Below are 14925 nucleotides of genomic sequence, written 5' to 3' on the forward strand. Positions count from 1 at the left end.
CTAGAACAATGTAACATACAAGAGTCATTTCATACATAAGTTAGTTCAAACATACTATAAAGAGAAACAAGGAGGAACATACTATACACTAGGACAGAGAGAACACACTATGCAAATACAAGAACACTATAACATTAATGTGAGCCACTACTTCATGGCATGGCAATATACTGCGGTGTCACATTTTGTAACCAGAGTCTCCTGGAGGGAGAGCGTGAATTTGTGTATAGATCTATACGGGATTGACCATCCTACACCTTGCTGCTAGCTACAGTGGGACCTGCAGGTCTACGGGTGACGAATGTCATACCATTTCGATGTCTTCGAACATCGTGTTTTACTAGTCAATCAAGCATGGTTATAATCTCATCACATTTTACCTTAATTAAATAATTGGTTTAAGGTAGTTAGTACAACGGTAGTTACTATATACAATACTAGAGTACATCTTTATTTTCCGATTACATTCACATTGTGATCTTCTCACATAAACGGTAATGTAAACTATATTTTGGTAATGATAGTCACACTTGGGAAAAACACTCACTTTTACAAACAAAAAAACATACAGAACATTCGGGTCTTGGTAGAAGGCTACATTTCAAGTAGAAAATATAGGATTTTCTAGGAGATACAAACATTTACAACAAACGCTTACAAACATTTACAAACACTTTCATCAAACTTACAACATCGACACTAAAATACTTATGAACTCACCAGCTTAAATGCTGATCTACTATTTCAAAATAACTTGTATTCTCAGGTCACCAGTAGACAGGTACACTGACCAGGTTTTTGAGAAGACGGAGCGTGTTCAAGATTCGTCTTTTATTTTGATTCATATTTTGGTGTCTTTCAAACTATACACAGAACACACTTGTATTAAATTATACTATTAATGCAATGGATGATGTTGTTGCTTGTTTACTATTATGCATTGATATTATACTGTACATGACGTCCTCCGCCCCCGAACGTTTCCGCCGTTCTGGTTTGGGGGTGTGACAGATTGGTATCAGAGCCTTGTTTATAGTGAATGGAGTATATCAACCCATAAAATATATACAACTATAAACACACCGGGATTAAAATACTCTAACCAAGAATTTATACTTTTTAAATAATAAAATATTTAACTAAAGTATACATACATGCATTCATACTAGGATCAGTGTCATACTAAAACAGGACAAACGTATTGCGGTTGTTGGACAGCACCAGTAGGCTCGGGTACATATAATCAAATCTGGGAGTGATATAGCCTGATCAACTATATCTTTCCGAGAAGTGATTAGCATGTGCCTAGGAATGGTTGTGGTGTTGCAGCAAGTCTAAAAACTTACCAACACTACTACAATGAATAACTTTAGAACAGAATATTAACTTAAAATACTATAGGAGTATTTTGTGATACTATAATTACTTATGTGAAAACTAAAAGGTCTTTATTAGTAATTCAATAGTTGCTGAGTAGATACGCTAAAGTTATATGTGACTACGGTGTCATAGACTTAGAATATGTGATCTTTGCTTTACCTCCTATTCCTTGTTTGGTTGTGGACTTAGAGTTAGGGTCACTTATTCGAAGGTCTATTCTATCTTGGTTACATATGACTGGTATGCACTACGCAAGTATTGAAGTAACTGGTAAAGATCATCCTATAATTATCTTAAGTAGTACGTCTATTATATGTTTCTTACATCCCTTTCTCGCTTAGGTAACATGGCTGGATTCCATCTCCCTGGCGACCCGTACTTTCCCGATCAAGGAGTCGGAGGATGGCTCGAAGCTGAACTCGAAAACGAGAACCCGATGGTCCGAGCAGAAGAAGACCCCGAAGAGAGTTGTGATGAAGATACGAGGAAGAAGTCCAAGAAGACTCGGACTCGGAACCGAAGGTCTATAATCCATCCCAAGTTGCTCAAAATCCTAACCCTCGTCCGGCTTTTCAAGGCCCGACACCACTGTGGGCTGTAAACTTGGGCAGGTGAGGCCACGAACAGGGACAACCACCTCCCTACAACGGAGACTGAAGCTTCTACAACCTGAATGAGGGAGGCTCAGCAGACAGAGTCCTTCCTATTATGGTTCGTCGTGCTGCTCGCAATACTGAGCAGGGAAGAGCGAATTTTGACCAAGTCATGGAGATTCGTGCTAACTCTGGAGTCAACACAGTTCGTCTTCATCATCTAACCGATGACCAGGACTTTGAAAGGTCTCGTACTGATGCCATACAGGTGGAGCTGAATGCCTGTCGATCTGAAGTTAAGTATCTTCATCAGAACCAGGTGGCACTGCAGAGACGTGTATGGGAAACAGAGAAACTGGCTGAATCCAGGGTTGAATCAAGTACCAACCAGAACAACTCCCCTCGCGAGTAGAGCCTACTCTACTCTGTCTTTTGGATATAATTAGGTCTATGTATAGACACTAGTACTAACTTCTTGCGTAGGTTAAGACCTTGAACTTTCAGTCTATTAGGTCTTAGTGTTGTCAAAATTTTCTCACTTTTGGTTTGATGTAAGACATACTCCTAGGTCATTTTTCCCGAACTTGTTACATCACTAATGCCAATATCATTGACAAACATCTACTCTCATGGGAAATCTTTATTCAACTGCTTTCATACTTCTAGTGTTAGAGCTTCATTACAATCATACTCTCATCTGTTTTGTTGGGCTATGGCGACTTAGTCCATGGACCACTCTCATTGTACTCACAATTGAATTCTTACCAATATCTTCATCTTTGTAAACTTTCAGTTGAAAGATGCCTCCACGTCAATCAACGAGACGTAATCCTCCGATATCTCCAACTCAACCACCACCACCTCCTCCATAATACAATCCAGCAGCTATTCAAGTTGCAGTGGTTGCGGCTGTTTCGGCAGCCTTAGCTCAATTTAGTGCTAGTGGTACTAGCGGAAGTGGAACAACTGTGCATTCCACTCAAGGTGATACTCCAGTGCGCTCTAGAGAGTGCTCGTATAAGGAATTCACCAACTGCAAGCCCAGGTCCTTTAACGGGACTGGAGGAATCATTGCCCTCTCGTAATGGTCCTTTAACGGGACTGCAAAGTAAAATTTGTTGCATGTACCTTCTGGGACAGAGCCCTGACATGGTGGAATAGCCATGTCAAGTCACTAACCCTGATAGTGGCTAATGCTATGGGCTGGGAAGCTCTGAAGGAGCTCATGATTGAAGAGTACTGCCCGAGGGGCAAGGTTCAGAAACTTAAACAAGAACTCTGGAGCCTAACCATGAAGGGCTCCGACATAGTCACCTACACTGCTATATTCAGCGATCTGGTGGCACTATGTCCGGGAATGGTCCCTATTGAGGGAAAGAAGGTTGAGAGGTATATCTGGAGGCTAGTGCCTCCATTTAAGGGGAATATCTTAGCTTCCATCCCCGCTACCTTCGACAGTGCCAAGCGATTGGCACAACGACTCATTGATCATGGAGTCCGTACCTCGACAACAACAACAACCCTGGCCATCTCAGAACCATCCAAAGCCGCTGACAACAAGCGGAAGTTCTGGGATAACAAGAAGAAAAACACAACACAGAACCCTGCCAAAATGCAGTAGGTCGTGGTTGTTCATGCTGCGATAACACCAACTGCTACTGCGCCGATGAAGCAGTATGCGGGAAGCTTGCCCAAGTGCAACAAGTGTAGCTTCCACCACACTGGACCCTGTCGGGAAATGCAGTGCGCTAACTGCAACAAAAAAGGGCACACTGCCCATTTATGCAAATCTCCGGCAAGGCCGATCAACCAAGTCCCTGACATTGGTGTGGGCCAGGCCTGCTACGGGTGTGGCGAGGTAGACCACTACAAGAGGAACTGCCCGAAGGCAGGGAATGCCGACAGAGTGGGAAGAGTTTTGGCTATAGGCCACGAGGAAGCAGTAGCCGACCCTGTAGTGGTCACTGGTACGTTTCTCCTATATAACTCATATGCATACATACTGTTTGATAGTGGAGCGGAGAGGAGTTTCGTGAACCAGAAATTTGCTCACTTACTTAAACAACAATCACTAGCACTTAAAGAACCGTTCACTGTAGAAATGGCTAACGGAAAGACAGAGAGCACTAGCTGTATATACATAGGATGTACTCTAACTCTAGATAGCCATTCATTTCCAATCGACCTCATGCCAGTCTCAATAAAAAGTTTCGACGTCATTATCGGCATGGATTGGTTGAGTTCTCATCGTGCCGACATCATGTGTTATGAGAAAGTCGTTCGTCTAAATCTACCGTCTAGCGAAACCCTAGTGATCTACGACGACAAACCCAGCACGAACCTTCGTATCATCTCGAGCATACAAGCCCAGAAGTACTTACGAAAGGAATGTCATGCATTCCTTGCTCGTGTTGTCGATATGAGCCAAGAGACAAAAGACATAAAGAACATCCCAGAAGTACACAACTTTCCCGACATCTTTCTAGAAGAACTACCAGGATTACCACCACAACGTCAAGTCGAGTTCAGAATCGATTTAGTTCCAGGGGCTACCCCAGTAGCCAAATCGCCCTATCGTCTAGGACCAGCTGAGATGCAGGAACTATCTGGTCAACTTAATGAACTGCTCAGCAAGGGATTTATTAGACCAAGCTTGTCACCCTGGGGAGCACCAGTCTTGTTCGTGAAGAAGAAAGACGGATCGTTCCGTTTGTGCATCGACTACAGAGAACTAAACAAGCTTACCGTCAAGAATCGTTACCCTCTACCTCGCATAGACGACTTGTTCGACTAACTGCAAGGGGCAAGTTACTTTTTGAAGATTGATCTAAGATCCGGGTATCACCAGTTACGCGTGCTAGAGGAAGATGTTCCGAAGACAGCCTTCCGAACTCGTTATGGACACTACGAGTTTGTAGTGATGTCATTCGGATTAACAAATGCGCCCGCAGTATTCATGGACTTAATGAATCAGGTGTGCCGTCGTTACTTGGATCAGTTCGTTATTGTTTTCATTGATGACATACTTATCTACTCTCGGAGTAAGGAGGAGCATAGTCATCATCTACGACAGATCTTAGAAACATTACGATCAGAGAAGCTCTACGCAAAGTTCTCTAAGTGCGAATTTTGGATTCGAAGAGTCGAATTCTTGGGTCACGTTGTTAGTGAAGAGGGAATTCACGTGGACCCGTCTAAAATAAAGGCCATTGAGAACTGGTCAGCACCGAAGACGCCTACAGAAATTCGTTAATTTCTAGGTCTCGCTAGCTACTACCGCAGATTCTTTCAGAACTTCTCTAGGATCGCGAAACCGCTTACAACATTGACCCAGAAAGGCGTGGCCTTTTACTGGGAAGAGAAACAAGAAAAAGCGTTTCAAACGATGAAGCAAGCCTTATGCAGCACACCGATACTATCCCTCCCAGAAGGGATAGAAGACTTCGTGGTTTATTGTGATGCATCCAACCAAGGGCTTGGCTGTGTTCTTATGCAACGAGGTAAGGTCATCGCCTATGCCTCAAGACAGCTAAAGACACACGAAGTCAACTACACCACACATGATATTGAGTTAGGAGCAGTGGTATATGCTCTGAAGATCTAGAAACACTACCTGTATGGTACAAAAAGTACTATCTTTACAGACCACAAGAGCCTTCAACACATATTTGACCAGAAGGAGCTCAACATGAGACAACGATGGTGGGTCGAGCTACTCAATGACTACGAAAGCGAAATTCGTTATCATCCCGGTAAATCCAACGTAGTAGCTGACGCCCTATGTCGGAAAGAATATTCTGGTCGTAGAGTCACATCATTGACTATGACTATCCATTCACACTTGTCCACACAAATTAAGGAGGCTCAGCTTGAAGCCTTAAAACCTAAAAATATGGCAGGTGAATCCCTGAGAGGGATGGATAAAAACTTGGAAGTCAAGGGTGGCGGAGCCTTATATCTCATGGATCGGATCTGGACACCAAGGCACGGTGGTTTTAGAGACTTGGTTATGACCGAAGCGCACAAAACTCGATATTCCTTCCACCCAGGTTCAGATAAGATGTATCTGGATCTTAAAAAGTTATACTGGTGGCCTAACATGAAAGTAGAGATTGCTACCTTTATGAGCAAGTGCCTTACTTGTGCCAAGGTTAAGGTCGAATACCAGAAACCCTCATGTTTACTTCAACAACCGGAGATACCTGAATGGAAGTGGGAGCGGATCACAACGGATTTCATAACCAAGTTGCCCAAGACAACGGCTGGTCTCGATACCATTTGGGTGATCGTAGACAGGTTAACAAAGTCCGCACACTTCCTACCTATCAAAGAAACTAACAAGATGGAGAAACTAACGAGAACCTACATTAGGGAGATAGTACGACTGCATGGTGTTCACATATCCATTATCTCTGATAGAGATAGTAGATTCACTTCAAGGTTCTCGCAGTCGCTACAAGGTTCCCTAGGAACTAGGCTGGACATGAGTACAACCTACCATCCGCAAACCGACGGACAAAGTGGGAGAACTATTCAAACTTTGGAAGATATGTTGCGAGCCTGTGTGATAGACTTTGGGAAGGTATGGGATACTCATTTACCCCTTGTCGAGTTCTCCTACAATAACAGTTATCACACGAGCATAAAGGCTGCTCCATTTGAAGCCCTCTATGGCCAAAAGTGCAGATCCCCTCTGTGCTGGGCTGAGGTGGGTGACATACAGTTAGCTAAAGGACAAGTTCCTGACAGTACTCTCACATGTCCGGAGATCATACGGGAAACAACAGAGAAGAACGTTCAGATTCGTGAACGATTGAAAGCCTCTAGAGACCGACAGAAAAGCTACGCAGACAAGAGAAGGAAACCTTTGAAATTCCAGGTTAGTGACCGAGTTCTTTTGAAGGTCTCACCCTGGAAGGGTTTGATACGCTTCGGAAAGCGTGGAAAGCTAAATCCAAGATACGTAGGGCCTTTCGAGATACTTGCTAGAATCGGACATGTAGCTTACAAACTTAAACTACCTCACAAACTTAGTAACATACACCCTACTTTCCATGTTTCAAACTTGAAAAATTGTCTGTCCGGCGAGACTCTTGTAATCCCACTCGACGAGATCGAGATCAACGAGAGCCTCAACTTTATGGAAAAACCCGTTGAAATCATGGATAGGGAAATAAAACGAACAAAGCAAAGTCGCATACCAGTAGAGAAGGTTCGCTGGAATGCCAAGCGGGGACCTGAATTCACTTGGGAGCGAGAAGATCAAATGCAACAGAAGTACCCGCATCTCTTCCCTAGTCCATAAATACTTATTCTAGAAAAAATTTCGGGACGAAATTCCGTCTAACGGGGGGATGATGTAACAACCCGATATTTTTCAAGTCAATATAATGATCTAAAGTCAAGTATTGTAACTTATTGTTTTTGAGATAATAAGAATAGCGTCAAAAATGAAATGTTCAAAAATCTCAATTGGAATGTACTAAGTGATAGATATCGTAACAAGGCTTTCAAAAACATAATGAACACTAAAATCCGAGTTATAACGAAGAAATTATGACCAATTAAAGATCTGCAACAAAACCGGTAAAACACTGTTAAGCGTAAAACGCAAAATTTCATAAAATACTTTTTATCCTTAGGTATCTAAATGAAAGTCGTATATATCATTAAACCATAAACGTACATAAAAAGAACATCCAAATCTGACTTCGTATGAGGAAGTTATGAATTTTCTAAGTTTCGGATATAGCAGTAGACAACTAAAAACTCGAAATAGAGATCGAGCGACTTTTAGCCGACACAATCTAAACGAGAATTGAAGATCTCGACAATAGTAGAACAACAGTAAAAAGACAGATGAAAACGGACGTCGAATGAAGGAGTTATGAATTTTTAACGACGGAGTCAAAATGAAAGTTGTAGAACATAATCTCACCTACGCGTGGATATAAAGAGCGTCAAAAATGGAAGTCGTATGCAAAAGATATGAATTTCTGAAGTTCGGGGCACAAACTTCGACACATGTCAGAATTCACGTCGTGAGTGCAGTGTTCACGACGTGAACAAGTTGATTGACCCTTCCAGAGCAAGTGGACAGATGACGCAAGCCATGAGCGGATCAGGACCAAACTCACGACGTGAGTTATGCAAAACTCACGATGTGAGAGTCGAGATTTCAAGCTATATATAGAAATCGAAGCCTTCCGGATTTTGTTGCTATTTCTCAACCCCTCTCCTCTCTTAAACCCTCTCTAGCCACTCTTCAACACCCCGAAGCCCCAGTAACACCCCTAACACACGACGCAAGTCCCGACGCCCCAAAGTTCCCTAGAAAGACATTCTTTCCAATCGAAGTGCTGCCCGAATGAAGCCCGGTTCTTCACCAGGAACTCGAGGTTACGTCAAGAAAGATCAGTTCTAGAAACGAAACGCTGTCCAAATCACAAGTCGCCAAGTGAGTTCATACCACTAAACTTATCTTTTAAATGATTTTAAATGCTTTTATGAGGGGGGATACAAGTAGAAAACATTATAGTTATTGTATCAATCAGATGTAATTAATAGCTATCAAACAAGTGGATTTCCTATACTTCAAAACTGTTTTATCAAACAAACTATTTCAAAACATTTTATAAACTGACATCAAGTCATCAATAACCATTCAAATGGTTAAAATTCTTTTATATGCTAAACTTTTTATCAAACTCTTTTAAACTTATATATTGTCAAAATCATGTCTATATAGATATAGTTATATAAATAAGGTTGAAAGCACTTAGGACTGATAACTCGCTTTATTTCCCGTTCCTTGTTTGGTTGTGGACTTAGGGTATCGGTTGTTTGTCCGAGTGTCGTTTCAATCTTAGATATATATTATGTATATGTATGTAGATATAAAAGTTCTTTTATCAGTTCAATACCTTTGGGTAGCAAAGGTGTACAATCATGATTAGAACATTACTAGTAAACTATAATAGGTATAGTTTAGAGGATTACTACTCACTATTTCTAGAACAATGAAACATACAAGAGTCAGTTCATACATGATATAGTTCAAACATACTATAAAGAGAAACAAGGAGGAACATACTATACACTAGGACAGAGAGAACATACTATGCAAATACAAGAACACTATAACATTAATGCGAGCCACTACTTCATGGCATGACAATATACTACTTCATGGCATGACAATATACTACGGGTGACGAATGTCATACCATTTCGATGTCTTCGAACATCGTGTTTTACTAGTCAATCAAGCATGGTTATAATCTCATCACATTTTACCTTAATTAAATAATTGGTTTAAGGTAGTTAGTACAACGGTAGTTACTATATACATTACTACAGTACATCTTTATTTTCCCATTACATTCACATTGTGATCTTCTCACATAAATGTAAACTATATTTTGGTAATGATAGTCACACTTGGGAAAGACATTCACTTTTACAAACAAACAAACATACAGAACATTCGGGCCTTGGTAGAAGGCTACATTTCAAGTAGAAAATATAGGATTTTCTAGGAGAGACAAACATTTACAACAAACGCTTACAAACATTTACAAACAAACATTTACAAACACTTTCATCAAACTTACAACATCGAAACTAAAATACTTATGAACTCACCAGCTTAAATGCTGATCTACTCTTTCAAAATAACTTGTATTCTCAGGTCACCAGTAGACAGGTACACTGGACCAGGTTTTTGAGAAGACGGAGCGTGTTCAAGACTCGTCTTTTATTTTGATTCATATTTTGGTGTCTTTCAAACTATGCACATAACACACTTGTATTAAATTATACTATTAATGCAATGGATGATGTTGTTGCTTGTTTACTATTATGCATTGATATGATACTGTACATGACGTCCTCCGCCCCCGAACGTTTCCGCCATTCTGGTTTGGGGGTGTGACATCAATGGACTCGCCGAGTCGATTGGGGGACTCGACGAGTCCATGTGTAAACTCATCCTACTCGTCGAGTAGGCTCTTGCACTCGGCAAGTAGGACGCCCTGTGTGCAGATTTTCGGGTTTTGCTGCTGGAAATGGACTAGAATCATTACCCTAAACTGTTTTGAACTTATAAAACCTGTTTTTGGTGTGGGAATGATTATGCTAATCCATTTTCAATGTTCATACTTATGAGTTTTGGTAGATCATAGGAATTATTTGGAAATAGTTTGTTAGTATAATTCTTGATCTAAATGCCAATTAATGGACTCCATAACTTGTCCTCAAGTTATGGAATTCGTAAAGTCTTTTTTCTTTAAAGCCATTAAGACTCATAGGTTATAGAATTGAAAATTCTTGAATAGTTTCAAAACTTGCCCTCAAGTTTTGGAATTTATAAAGTCTCACATACACTTTAATTCCAAACCCTGGAGTTTAAAAGTTAAAATTCAACCCTTATACTTTATAGTATTATAAGTTAATAATATATATATGTATAAGAGCAAGTCAGTCTTATCGTTAGTAGGCCTCATTCACGAAGCCGGTCTATAGGGGGGGGGTATAAGGTTGCTGCCTATAAAATGGCATCTTAATGGGTGTCCACTCTCACCCACCGCTTCCTTGACTGGTGGAGGGTCGTTAGCCGAACGGGTAGGACAAGGACTATAATTCTCATTATAAGTATAATGATAAATATAAAGTAACTAAACCTTTTATAAATTCCCAATCTTAGATACTTTAGGAAATTGTGAAGATGGTGCTAACCCATGAAATTACACTTTGTACCTTACCAAGTTGTTGGTGGAGCGTGTGTGGGTAATCGACACACTAACATGGACTAGTAAGAGTGGCAAAGGGTGACTTAATGTTTATCATAGATCGGTGGAGCGCGTGTGGGTAACCGAAACATCGATTAGGTGATAAAATTAAGGGTACCAAGTTAATTTGCATGGTTATTCACACCTTGTTTGTGATCCTCGACATCCTAGTCATAAACTTGAGAGGGCACGATCGAGATTTAAACATGCCATTGAAAAGTTCAATGAATTTCAAAAGATCTAGGAGTTTCAATCCAATTAAAACCTAATACCTATTTCGTTTTTCATGGTGGAAATTGGTGAATCGTCATTCGCCTACCTTCAAATATTTTGTAGCTTGGATTACGACATCCCTCTTCCAAGTTATAAAATATTGTGTTGGGTCCTAGCCTTAATATTTCAAATTGGGTGTTCTATTAAGGACTTAAATCAAATAACTTGAATTTCTCCCATTGTAGATGTCTGGTTCAGACAATTATGGTCTTCCCAAATCCCTTGGAACAAGTTTTCCTAATGAAGATGATGTCCCATGATTGGATCATGGAAATCATACTTCCCTTCCTCCACCTCCTCCAATTATTCTCTCTGACCCACAAACTCAAAGACTTGAAAAATTCAAGGTCACTTAAGCCCTACTTGCAATGAAACATGAAGATGGAAGGCCTGTGTGTTCTCACGTCTTGGAGATGAAGTCGCATATCGACAAGCTGAGAGTGTTGGGTGTCGAAGTCTCAAGGAAGTTGGCTGTTGACTAGGTTCTTCAGTCACTTCCTGAGTCGTATAGTGAGTTCATTAAGGACTACTATGTGACAGACCACGACATGACCCTTATGGATCTTACAGATTTGCTTGTTGCTGCTGAATCAGAAATGTTTTGGTGCACTGGAAAAGTAAATTTAGGTGGAAGATCTACTTCTCAAACTTCCATGGACATTGGCCATGGTCAACCCGGTTGACCAAATGGTAGAGAGAAAGGCTAAGTCCGTGATAGTCCCGTGAAACATTCCCAGAGAGTCTATATGTTTTTTATTGTCAAGAGAAGGGGCATTGGTTGCGAAGCTACCCTGACTACCTGAAAGATCTGAGAGAAGGAAGAATCAAAAAGTTTGACTCTGCTTCAGGTAAGTACACTATCTAACTCTGTTAAGTTTCTAATTGTTGATTCTTAATACTTGATGTGACTAGGTTGCATTTTGATGTTTGGCAGGATCAATCAAAGGGAAGGAAACTTAAAGGAAGAGTATGTTGAATCTGATCACGAATATGGATTTCAATCGCATGGTTTGAAGATCGGATTTTTGAGCTACTACTTAGGAGTTATGATAGATTGTTAGGAAATATATAATAGCATAGTTTTCACTTGTAATTGCATTGTAAGGAAAAAGTTTTTTCCACATTTTATAAATAAATAAAATTTTGTTTTTTTTATTTTATATCTCCTTGCAATGGCATTTATGAAAAATTGATGTTTGAATGTTTCTAGCAATATTGGAAATATGAATTTGATTCTTTCATTTGTGGTAGTGTCTAAATTTACCAAATAAGGAAAGATTCTCATCACCCAAGTTTCAATTGGACAGGAACTTGGAATCATGCAAGTTGTATTGTATGATGAATGAGAATCTTCATCTTTGGAAAATTAAGACTAATTCCTTGTTCACATGTATATGTGAGTCAAGTGAAGGACTAAGGGATCGAGTACACATTCTTGTGCACTAGTCAAGTCCACCACAAAGATCGATAAGACTATTCGTCATGATTTACTAAAGTTTAGTAAATATGGTTATACTTACAAGTTTAAATATAATTCTGAAACATTGGAAAAGTTTCAATGTATGGCAGAAAGAATGAGAAGAATCAAATTAGGCAGAAAGATAAAAGTTTCTCAAATCTGAAAAGATAGGAGAGTACTTTAGTATCATGTTTTATGATCATCTTAATGATTAAGAAACCATATCACAATTGATCCTCTAAGGACATCTTAGTGCATTCCTATGGCTAAGAAGAGGAATCATGAATTGTTGAAATGGTTAAATCTAGAAGATGAGTCATGCTTCGTTCCAAAATAATTCTTAGAGTCATACTCCAAGATTGTAACTTGAGTGATATATATTAAAGAAGGTTTATAATACTTGTCAAATGTAGAGTAAAATGTTTTCTACTCTTGTACATTTGAAATTGGTAAGTTGTGATCTTTTGGATAAAACAAAGACCAACTAAGGCCAATTGTGTAAAGTGTTTGTCTTGATAAGAATCCACACTATCTCTTGAATATTTGTTTGTCAAGGAATGGTTCTTGGCAAGAGAGGCTTATATGTCAAGAGGACAGTGGGAGTCTTAAAGATCCTGAAAGAGTTTCAAGAACTAATCGACAATAAAACATGTAGTTTATCACTAGCACACGACTTGAGGTTTATAACCTATCGTGCTGACATATTTCTTGTTTCCATGCCCATTCCGGTTAAAGTTGACTATGCATGTGAGTTCTATGAGTTCTCGGTTGCTTGCATAACAACTTGGAAGACATGGTAGGCCCTTGTGCTGCCAGGTGGCAAGAAATTAAGATTGAACAAGTTCGGTGCATATGAGTTTGAATTTGTCACTAACCTTGTCTTGTGATTATGGTTTTGACAAATTCACATGGATAGGAACACATACACCATAAAATCTAAGTGTCATTAGGTTTCTCTCGGATTCTTGAAAATGATGGTGAGGAAACGCTTTCGCTAAATAGATTTTAAGTAGATAGCAATTGTGATATTTACATTCTCAAAGTCGTTAGTGGAGCGTGTGTGGTTAACCGGCACACTAACATGGACTTGTGATAAATGGCAAAGGTCTACACAATTGAGACTATGATTACGACATCCTTTTTCATAGTTCTAAAATTGTTTAGACACACATGTGAGCTGTCTAAGGAAAGGTGTATGATTTTGATAAAGTCTTATCAAAGCATCTCGTATCAGAAATCTGAACTTTGGTAAGAAACTCAATAAAGTATTGATTTCTAGAAGTACAACTGATTTCTGAATACATGTCAATGCTAGTGGGAGCATAAGTGTTATGCTAATAATAATTATCATGTTAGTGGGAGCATGATTATTATGTTTAAGTTAGCAATGTTAATTATAGAAAACAAAAGGGTTTTAATTCGTGAAGTTCCGGGGGTTGAAAAGTTGTTTTGCTATAATTAAGGGAGAGGAATTCATACTTTATTTCAAATCTAAAAGCTTATATTGTGAGATTTTAATCAAATTTAGTCATGATTACAATATTTGTGTTCTAAAAATCGATTATGATTACGACATCCCTTTTCATAATTCGAATTATGAGAACATGGCAGATTATAAGAAATATTGTAGCAAAAGACTGGTCAAGTATCATGTCTTTATGTGAGACATCGTGAATCGTGTCTTGTATGCTTCAGATATAGGATCGATTACATGTTCTATAATACTTGTTCGTTCAAAATTTTCCAAATGCCTAGGACGTTAAGAGGGAAAAAGGAAGAGAACCGGATATGACTGAAATTATTAAGCAATTGTCGAGGACAATCTGAGCATTACCAAAGATTGGTTACTCATGGACAATTGGAAGTATGGTGTAAAGTTTTGGAAGGACCATATTCACATATTCTGAAAGGAGGCAACTCTTGTTCAGAAGTGATAGTCAAAATGGGAATATGGAAATGTCTCCATAGGTGGAAGTTATTCAATCTGTGTAAGATTAGAAAACTTAATGCAAGAAGGATGTTCAAAGGAATGTACTTTGAATATGAGACTTTGTTTCCATGGAATTGATCTACATTGGAATACTTTGTAATGTTTGTTGCCAAGTCTCTGTGGCTTTTGTGCATAGTCATTACAAGAGGACCAATGCATATGAGTTTAAAATCTAACAGATTACAGTAAATGACAAGAATTTGATATTCTTACATTTACGGTAAGGATTTGGGATTGTGAAATGAGCATCATTGGAATCATGTTCAATTGGTCTATTTCAGAAAGTAAGGATCATAGACAAACATAATGTGCATACTTGGAATATGGCATAACTATTGTCTGGACAAACACAGTGTGCATGCTTGGAGCATGGCATGACTATTGTTTCAGTTCAAGTATTAAGTTGATTATTCGAAACATTATACAATGAATAATGTGTAA

The sequence above is a fragment of the Lactuca virosa genome, chromosome 9 (assembly GCF_052849685.1).
Source record: "Lactuca virosa cultivar CGN04683 chromosome 9, Lactuca_virosa_CGN04683_v6, whole genome shotgun sequence".
Lineage (NCBI taxonomy): Eukaryota > Viridiplantae > Streptophyta > Magnoliopsida > Asterales > Asteraceae > Lactuca > Lactuca virosa.